Source organism: Choloepus didactylus, chromosome X, assembly GCF_015220235.1.
Source record: "Choloepus didactylus isolate mChoDid1 chromosome X, mChoDid1.pri, whole genome shotgun sequence".
Lineage (NCBI taxonomy): Eukaryota > Metazoa > Chordata > Mammalia > Pilosa > Megalonychidae > Choloepus > Choloepus didactylus.
In genome coordinates, this window is record NC_051334.1 from 135,617,221 (window position 1) to 135,626,991 (window position 9,771).

The 9,771-nt window shown below is 34.7% G+C and overlaps 1 non-coding gene across 1 annotated transcript; it reads left to right on the forward strand.

Annotated features, from left to right (window-relative positions):
- Positions 1–8,715: 8,715 nt before the first annotated feature.
- Positions 8,716–8,844, forward strand: LOC119523896. The gene has a single exon (XR_005214700.1). It is a non-coding gene; the product is annotated as a small nucleolar RNA SNORA35 (small nucleolar RNA).
- Positions 8,845–9,771: the final 927 nt, after the last annotated feature.

The following is a 9,771-nucleotide window of genomic DNA, read 5'->3' on the forward strand; positions in this document are numbered from 1 at the left end:
TTAAATATATGGTCCGACAAGTAATACATTGTATGTATAAAATTCTTAACAATCACTTTCTGAAATATTCCCTCTTTGTGTATCTAGGTTTGGTTGTCCATTTAGTTCTCTCAAACTATTATTGAGAGAGACTAATAAACTGGAAAGCCAAACTGTATTTTGTGGTATGTTCCTTAAACATATAAATCAATTAGAACCTACATATAATTAGTTGTCATCCCATTGAGTATTTTCATTGATTTAATAGGGCTTTGATTATGCAAGAAAGTATTCTCATTGCTTTGCAAGTTTCTTAGCATCACAGTGAACAAGGACACTGTTATTTGAATAGTTGCAGTATGCAAGAAGCTTGGAGTCTCCCATATCCTCCATAACCAAGTCATCATCAATTCCTGTCAATTTTAGCTCCTAAATGTCTTCACTATTTCTACCATCATTTCTACCACTTTCGTTTATCATCTCATGTCACAGTACTGGAATAACCTTCCAACTAATTGCCCCCAATAACATATTTGCACTCCCAAATCCACTCTCTCAATTCTTATTGCTCTTAGAATAAAAACCAAAATCTTTATCATGATTTATAAGGAAGAACCTCATCTGGGCCCTGTCTACTTCATCAGCATCATATTTTACCTTTTCCCTTCATTTTTCTCATGAATGCTTCAGCTCCACTGGTCTAGTTTCAGTTCCTTGAATATCTCTTTCCACAGTACCTTGCCATAAATTGTTCCTTCTGTTGTGAAACCTTCCTTCCATTCATCACCTCTGCCCAAACTCATATCATCTGTTAACGCCTATTAAGCTTTCAAAGTACAGCTTAAAAGACAGGAAAGTCTTCCTGCCCATACCATGCCCCAAGACTAGGTCAAGTTCCTCTGTTGTATGCCCTCATAGATAACACTGTGTAACTTTTATTTCATATCACTTATCAAAGTTGATAATTATAGATTTATTTTTGTGATTAGTTGAGGTTTGCTATCTTCTCCACTAGATATAAACTCCATGAGAGCATGGACAGTGTTTGCTTTTGCTCAATATTGCATTCTTAACACCTAACACAGTGCCTAGCATATGTCAATAATTCAGTAAATATTTGTTGACTGAATGGCTAAATGATCAAATAGGTAGTATCTATTAAAAAGTAATCTGTGTAACTTATTTGGATGGTTAGTCTGTGACTGTTCAACTACAGCGGATATTTTTTTTCTTTCCCCCCAGTGGCAGCTATAAATACTGCAGCCTAGTGAAAAACGGTAACAGATGTGAGCCATGCTTTTAAATGTAACATTAGCAATACAAGCAGCCAACATTTATAAATGCCTAGTACCACATTTGAATTGTTGAGCAGTCCAGCAGGGGTTTTGATTAGGTCTCTCTTGCCCTGTTTCATGCACCAAGAGTTTCACATTTACATTTTAAAACATTGGATAATCAAATCATATCATTGTTATGCTTTATTAAATAAGCAAAATCAAATTTGTGACAAAGAAATTATAGGATAATCGTTAAAGTGTTAAGGATCATTGCTAATGGGGCTTATATTTTGCACTAAAAATAGAATATAGATAGATAGAAAGATAACTGAAATGTGATGTTAGCTAATGATATAATTTTTAGTTCATATTTCATCCTAGCTAACTAAGCTTTCTTATTTCTGCCTTAAGATCACATTATACTTTATTTTCATCCTACTGAATGGTGCTTTGCTATTTTGCAGTGACCCAAATTTTGTCTTAAATTATATATATCTGCCATAAGTCATACATTGTATTACTCTGGTGGTGTTTCTATTTTTTCATCTTTTTAAATATTGACACATAGTTTTAAGGCAGCATGATGAGTGCTAGAGCAGTGCTTCTCAAATCCTTTTGTGGATAGACTCACCTAGGGATCCTGTTAAAAATGCAGAATCTGATTCATTAGGTCTGGGAATGGGACTGAGATTCTGCATTTCTAACATGCTCCCAGGGGATGTTAATTCTCCTGGTCTCCTCCTGACTCACTTGGAGGAGCAAGTGTACTACTTGCTACTAGGGATGGGGTAGCAAACTTTTTCTGCAAAGGGCCAGATAATAATTTTTGGTTTTGTGGACCATACTGTCTCAACTACTCAGCTGTTATAGTGTGAAGCCAGCCATAGACAACATGTAAATGAATGGGCATGGCTGGGTTCCAATAAAATTTGGTGAACACTGAAATTTGAAGTTCATACAATTTTGACATAACATGTTATATTATTTATCTTTTGATTTTTTTCTCAGTTATGTGAAAATGTAACCACCATTATTACCTTGCTGGCCAAACAAAAACAGGCCATCATTTGCTGACCACAGGGGATGTGGGGTAGAATAGGCTCATAGAAAAGATTACAATTGAGCTAGGAATTGAAGAGGTAAGACTTTTCTGGACAGATGTATGGGAGGAAGTGAAAGGCAGAGATATAGGTGAGCAAACACGTTATTGTGTTCTCTGAACTGAAAGCATCCAAGTTTGGTGTGAGAAAAACAAGCCCTTACCGAATAAAGAGAAAGCTCAATGAACTGGGGATTCCTTATATGCATATTTAATAGTTTCAAAATTTTAATGAGTAATGTCAGGTGATCATGCAGAATGAGAAGTGAGGATGCTGTAAAGTTCCATATGTTGGGATTTCAAGAGAACTAGTCTGATGGGAGGGAGAAAGAGAATTAAAATAATTGAGGAAACCAAGTAAAACTACATTTGAAGGGTCAGGATTCCTCTGAAAGTGATTTCAAACTGTTTTCAAATGAGAGCTTTGTGGAGGCATTTTATAAATGATCAGGGTTTTCAAATTAATTGATAAAAAGTGAAATGAGTATCATATAGCCAGGCAGAGAAAGTCAGGTCAAGCCATTTGTTCATTTTTACAAAACACAGCAGATTCAAAAGGGAAGCTAAGAACTTAGGTTGGAAGATTAAAGAAATATTCTCTATAAATTCTTCAGCACCTGACTAACTTTGCTGATGAATTACATGTCTACAAGTGTAGACATACCTGCTGAGAGGTAAAATGAGCATATTGGTCTTTTGGAAAATGTTCCTATTATTTCTCTGGAAGTGGTAGTAGAGTGTGATGATGAAATATTAAAAAAAAAACCAGAGATGAAAATTATGAAAGATGGACTATCAGTACAAAATTGACACAATCTCAATACTTTCTGGAACTCTCTTCCTCCAATACTCTTTTCATTTTCCATCCTGTCCCCACCAAAATTACTTTGTCCAGTTGTTGCAGAAGTGTATTTCGCTGGAATGCTGGAAGTGAATTCAAATTTGCTGAGAATTTATTACACACAAGGCACTTCATAAACTTTAAAAAGTCTCCAAACAATCTAATTGATGGTAAATTTTTGCCACCATTTAATAGATGATAAAGAGATACTTGGAAGCCTAACTTGTTTACCCAGATCTCCCCCACAATAGAGAGTGCATCTTAGTCATAAAATAGGGCAAAAAGTGAAAGACAGAGCAAAGGGAAAGTTTCTGCTTTTACACAGTAGAGAGAATACTGGTTTATCTTCCAGATATACATGAAAGATTTCTTTGGCTTTTGTTCAAATCAAAAACAATTACTTTCAAATTTTGGTCATAAAAATTTAGGGAACTTTTAAATATACTGACTGGTCATGAGAGAAAAGGCAGCATGGTTTTATTAATGGAAGTTAGTTAAAGTAGCAAATGTAGACAAAGTTAATTGATAGATTTTTTTAACATTCAAAGGACCTCTGGTCACATTTTCCATCAAATAGCAATTTTGAAAGGAACAAAAATGTGTATATATATAAAATATATATTGTGTATACATATAATATTTGAATACACATATTTAGGAAGGAAGAGAAAGAAAAGGATAATTTTCATAGGCTTTAGGAGAGATGTTATATATAGTTACAGTATAAACTATCATTTATTGAATATCTAGTCAATGCCAGGTACCATGCTGGACACTATACAAATTATTTCCTTTAATTTTCACATCCCAATAAAAGTGGTTACTACTCATATTTAACATGTAAGTTCTACAGGGCTTAAGTGAGTTATCCAAGGTCCCCTTAGTCCTATGCACTTGCCTAAAATAAACTGCTATTTTGTAAATCTGGTAATACTAAGCACCTAGAAATTCTAGATGTTAAGCAAATAGCTATTCTCGTTGTTTTTGTTATTATTGCCTATAATATTATTGCCATTTACTTAACTAATCTAAGCCTTGCTTACCTAAACCACAACATTAAAGTCAGTATAATATAAATTTGTGTGAAGGATTATATGAAATAACCCACTTAAAGTTTTTAGTATATAGAAGTCACTAAGTAAATGCTAAACTTCTATTAATTTGCTCTTTTTAATGCAGTGTTATTGAAGTATATTCACATATCAGATAATCATCCAAAGTGTACAATCAGTGGCCCACAGTATCATCATATACTTGTGCATTCATCACCACAATCAATTTTGGAACCTTTTCAGTACTCCAAAAAATAAAAATAAAAATGAAAAAGAACACCCAAAACATCCCATACCCTTATACTGCCATATTATTTATTTATTTTTTGTCTTTATTTTCGTACTCATCTGTCTATACACTGTATAAAGGGAGTGTCAGTCACAAGGTTTTCACAATTACACAGTCACACCATAAAAACTATAGTTATACAATCATCTTCAAAAATCAGGGATACTGGATTACAGTTCAACAGTTTCAAGTATTTCCTTCTAACTATTTTAATACACTAGAAACTTAAAGGAATATCTATATAATGCATAATAATTACCTCCATAATGACCTCTTGACTCTATTTGAAATCTCTCAGCTACTGAAACTTTATTTTGTTTCATTTCTTTTCCCCCTTTTGGTCAAGAAGGCTTTCTCAATCCCATGATGTGAGGGACAGGCTCATCTCCAGGAGTCATGTCCACATTGCTAAGGAGATTTACACACCTGGGAGTCATGTCCCATGTAGTGGGGAGGGCAGTGAGTTTACCTGCTAATTTGGCTTAGAGAGCCACATCTGAGCAACAAAAGAGATTCCCTGGGGGTGACTCATTCAGAATTATAGGTAGGCTTAGCTTCCCCATTGGAGAGATAAGTTTCATAAGCCCAAAACTCTAGATCAAGGGCTTGGCTTATTAAATTGGGAGCCCCTATTGCTTAAGAGAATAGCAGGGATTTCCAGGTGGGGAAGTTTAATATTTTCACATTTTCCCCCAGCCCCACAAGGGGGCTTTGCAGGTACTTTTTTATTCTCTGCCCAAATATCTCTGGGATGTATCGGGGCATAACACTAACCTGTACAAACCAAGATCTCACTCCCTATTCAAGATTCCATGTAATTATGGTGTTCAAATATCCTGACCATACAAGTTAAATTAGATGATGTGATACAGAAAATACAAATTTTGCACTAAATAAACATCTCTTCCTTTGGTCACACACAGAAGTTGAAGTTTTAAAACAAAGTCAATATCATCCTTTACCCTTTAGTCTGATTTGCCTTAGTCCTAACCAGATCCCTTTGATTCATGTCTCTAATTGAAGTCTGAGCTCATGTTCAGCTTTTTTTTTTTAACCGTTGCTGTATGGGGTAATGCTGACTTTCATAGCTGCAGAACTCTAGTTCTGAATCTCAGGTTTCACACAGATACCTGAAGTTCCAAGGAACGACCAGATTATACACAAAGAACTCAGCATCTCAGAATTTAGAAACAACAACTAAGGAATAGATGTGACTGCTGTAAGAGCTTGCAATCTAGGAACCTTTACAATAAGCCTTCCCCTGATAACCTATGCTGTCAGATTCAATTTTCAGAATTTGCACACTATATTTAGTCCATATTAGTGAGGCATTATAATATTTGTCTTTTCATTTCTGGCTTGTTTCACTCAGCCTACTGTCTTCAAGGTTCACTCACCTAGTCACATGCCTCACAAATTTATTCCTTCTTGTGGCCGCTCAATATTCCATTTTATGTATAAACCACAGTTCATCTTCCCTTCATCAATCAATGTACCCTTAGGCCACCTCCATCCATTGCAAATCTTGCTGCCATAAGCACCAGTGTGCAAATGTCCATTCATGTCCCTGCTTTCAGTTCTTCCAAGTATATACCTAATTACGAGGTTGCAGAATCATATGGCAACCCTATACTTAGCCTCCTGTGTAATCATCACACTGCCCTCCAGATGGGCTGTACCATTCTACTTCCCTAACAGTGAATAGGTACATCCTTCTCTCCAGATTTTCTCCAGCACTTGCATCTTTCTGCTTGTTTTTTTTAAAAGTTTTATTGACCCACCATATAATCTATCCTAAGTAAACAATGAATGGTTCCTGATATACTCACATAGGTATGCATTCACTACCACAATCTATTGAGGACATTTCCATTTCTCCTGCAAAGAAAGAAGAAGGAAAAAATGAAGATTAAAAAATAAAAAGAAAAGAAAAGAAAAAGAAATAATAAGTGACACCAAGAATTCCATACCCCTCCTTTATATCCCCCTATTATTAATATTTACCTTTTGTATATTGCCTTTGTTACATTTCATGGAAGTATATTACTTAATTTTCTCTTGAAAGATTCTTTTTAAATTTTAAAATAAATCCAGATAAGACAATGGAAATGATGTTTCCAAATATTTGGTGGCATGATCCTTGGTATTGAACCTGTGCTGTGAAAAGTCTTTGACTGTTTATTTTCAGAAAATAATGTTTTACTAGAAATTGACTTTGGTTTATGTGCCTGAAATCAGGAGGTTAAGAAAGATTATGGCTGAACTACTCAGCACATTCTTTAGAGTTTATGAGTTGTCTCTTCCCCATACATTACTCCTTTTGCTATCTTCCTAAAATTTGTCTCTCTAAGGACTTAGGCAGATACTTCTTAAAGATTTGTTTATTTAAAAGTATTATTATTCATACTGCTATTAAAATAGTCTAATTCATTCATTTGTGCCCCAATTCAAAAGTTGGCCTTTAATAGTTGAACCAATGATAAGCAATACTATGGAAGTGCTCAATAAAGATGTTCAATAAAGGTTGGATGAAAGAGTGAATGAATGACTCATTTCCATTATCATTTATTATTTTTATATCTTTAGATTTCTGCAAAGAAAGCTTCCTTTAAATTGGATATATGCTTATCTCTACAAATTTATTTTCACAAAACACATTATGTTCTCCTGGATATAAAAGTAAAAATGAATCAATCTTTATTACACTTTATTTCTTTAACTATATTTCAAATTGATTTTGGTACTTGATGTGCTAACACTTAAGTGCAGCACACCTTCCTTATATTCTTTGTCTCTTGGTGCTTTGCTTCATTTAACATTCATTTTGATGAGTTCTGGCATTCCTCATACCTTTAAAGGGTGAGCCAAATTTTCAGTTTACAAAAAGCAGAGAACTCCAATATAACTCATCCCCCAGATTCCCATATCCACTAATTTTAACATTTTGCCACATTTGCCATGTCATTTTATATCTCTCTATCCATCCATCAATCCATGCATCATCTACTTATCCCTCTATTTATCTATTTTCTAAACATCTAAGAGTAGGCTGCATACATCATGTACATTACCTAATAACAATGTTAACTTACGTAACCACTTTAAGTACAATTATCAAGTTCAATAAATTTAACATTGATATAAAGCTTACAGTCTATATTCCAATTTTTTTTTCATATGGAATATGTATAATGTCCTTTTGAGCCTTTTCTCTTCCATTGTTAGATCTTGTCCAGGATGATATACTACCATTAATTGTCATTGTTTCTTCAGTTGCTCTTTTTTTTAAAAATTGTAGAAACATATAAACAATATAAATTCATACCTTAACCAATCCTAAGCCAAGAAAATTTTTGACTTCTCATATTAATCAGTGATGCATTAAGTTTACATTAGAACTAGGAATGATCTATCCTAGTTTTTAAAAAGCAAAACATCAATTAATATATCAAAATATCCCTGTAGGCACATCAAATGGGTAGTTTTCTTTTTTTATATATTTGAGAAAATGCTAGTTCCTCCCAGATGCACAGAAAACATTTGTCTCTGTCTTTCTCTTAATTCAAGGATAATTATTTACAAATTCTGATCAGGAACTGTAGGTGATTTCAAATAGTCATTCAACTTGGAAGCCAACATAAAACAATAAGGAATAAAGCATCTTAGCTTTTGTGAGTAGTAATTACGAGAAGAGTAGAAAAAAATGTAGATTTGTTAACCAAAAAAAAATCCAAATGCTTGTAACTAGGTTTCTCACAAATAGTAATTTGAAAAAAAAGAGAAAGAAAATGACCATTAGAATGTGGGGAGATATTTAGTCATGACAATATCATCGTCAGCTAATGAACGACTAACGTCAGGTTAGTTTCTAATTCTCACAACAGTCAGTGAAGTCGTTATTATTAATCCTAGTTAACATATGATGAATCAGAGGCCAGGAGGGCTTAAGTGAATTTTTCAAGGTACCACAGCTAGTCATAACAGGGATCTGTTATGACATAATAGGGATCCTGAACCCAGACCTGCCTGATTCTAAACACATACTTCCTTCCACTGAAACTATACTGAGTGAATAGAGCAGAGGATACTAAAATATTTCAGGTATCCTACCCACCCCCCTCCTCCAAGCTGGTTTCGTTGCACACAGCATGGTGTCTCAACGCCAGCTCTGCTTTATACAGCACTGGCAAGTGACCCACTGGGCTCCCTCTTGACCAACTGGGCATCGAGCAGTGCAAAAGCAAATCCCTCCATGAAGCTGGGAGAGCCATGCTGTGGGCTTCTCCTGCATGCAGGTGGGTACATATCTCCTGGGTCTTGTGACCCTGCCTAAAAAAAGTGAGCGGTAGAGAGCTCAGTAACTGCTACTGCTACATAAAAGTTACTGTGTCAATACTAGGCTAACAGCAGGCACTCTATAAATGTCTTCATAATTACACTGCTATTATTATTGCTGGCTGTGTGGCTCTTAGCAGTTTATATTTGCCCCTATTAGACCCAGTATCCTAGTCCATAAAATAAGGTGTAAATGACTAGAATTGCTGGTGATTATATGGCAAATTAAACCCATTTAAATTTCCTGGAAAATAGAAGGTGCTCATTAATTGCTAGTAGGGTTGGAGAGATAAGCTGTTTTCTCCATTTGATGTGATGAAATGGGATTATAATTATCTTGCATGTGTATGGGCCTTGTGTATTTTATTTGCCCCAAATTCCTGCTAGCTTCCTGACAACCTAGCCTCCCCCAGCCTTTTCATTCCCTGTATATAACAGTCTGCTTAGACCTAGTGTTGCTGACATAATTCCCTTTTCAATTCTTTCTTCTAATTTAGAGCTTCAAGACCAATTCATAGTCCTTTCTTTCCTCCATGATATCTTCCCTGAATATTCCCCCACTACTTTTTCCCTCTAAAACAATCTGTCAATGAGCAATGTCCCATTTTTCATATTCATTTATTTTATTATCTTCTTAGCTAATTTATAAACTCTTTGAAAGCAGGGACTGTATCTTCTCGTACATCTTAGTATTCACTGCAGCACCTAGTCCAGTATCTTGCATAAAATAGAAGCTCAATAAATGATTACTGATGGATAAATTTGTTATTTACGAAGTCAATCATCAATTTTTGTAATATCAGAACTAGTGGAATGACCTAGAAAATCGAATAAAACAGTTTTAGCAAAATAAAAAATGAAGCACTGGTTTACATGGCAAATAAAATATAGGCTGAAAA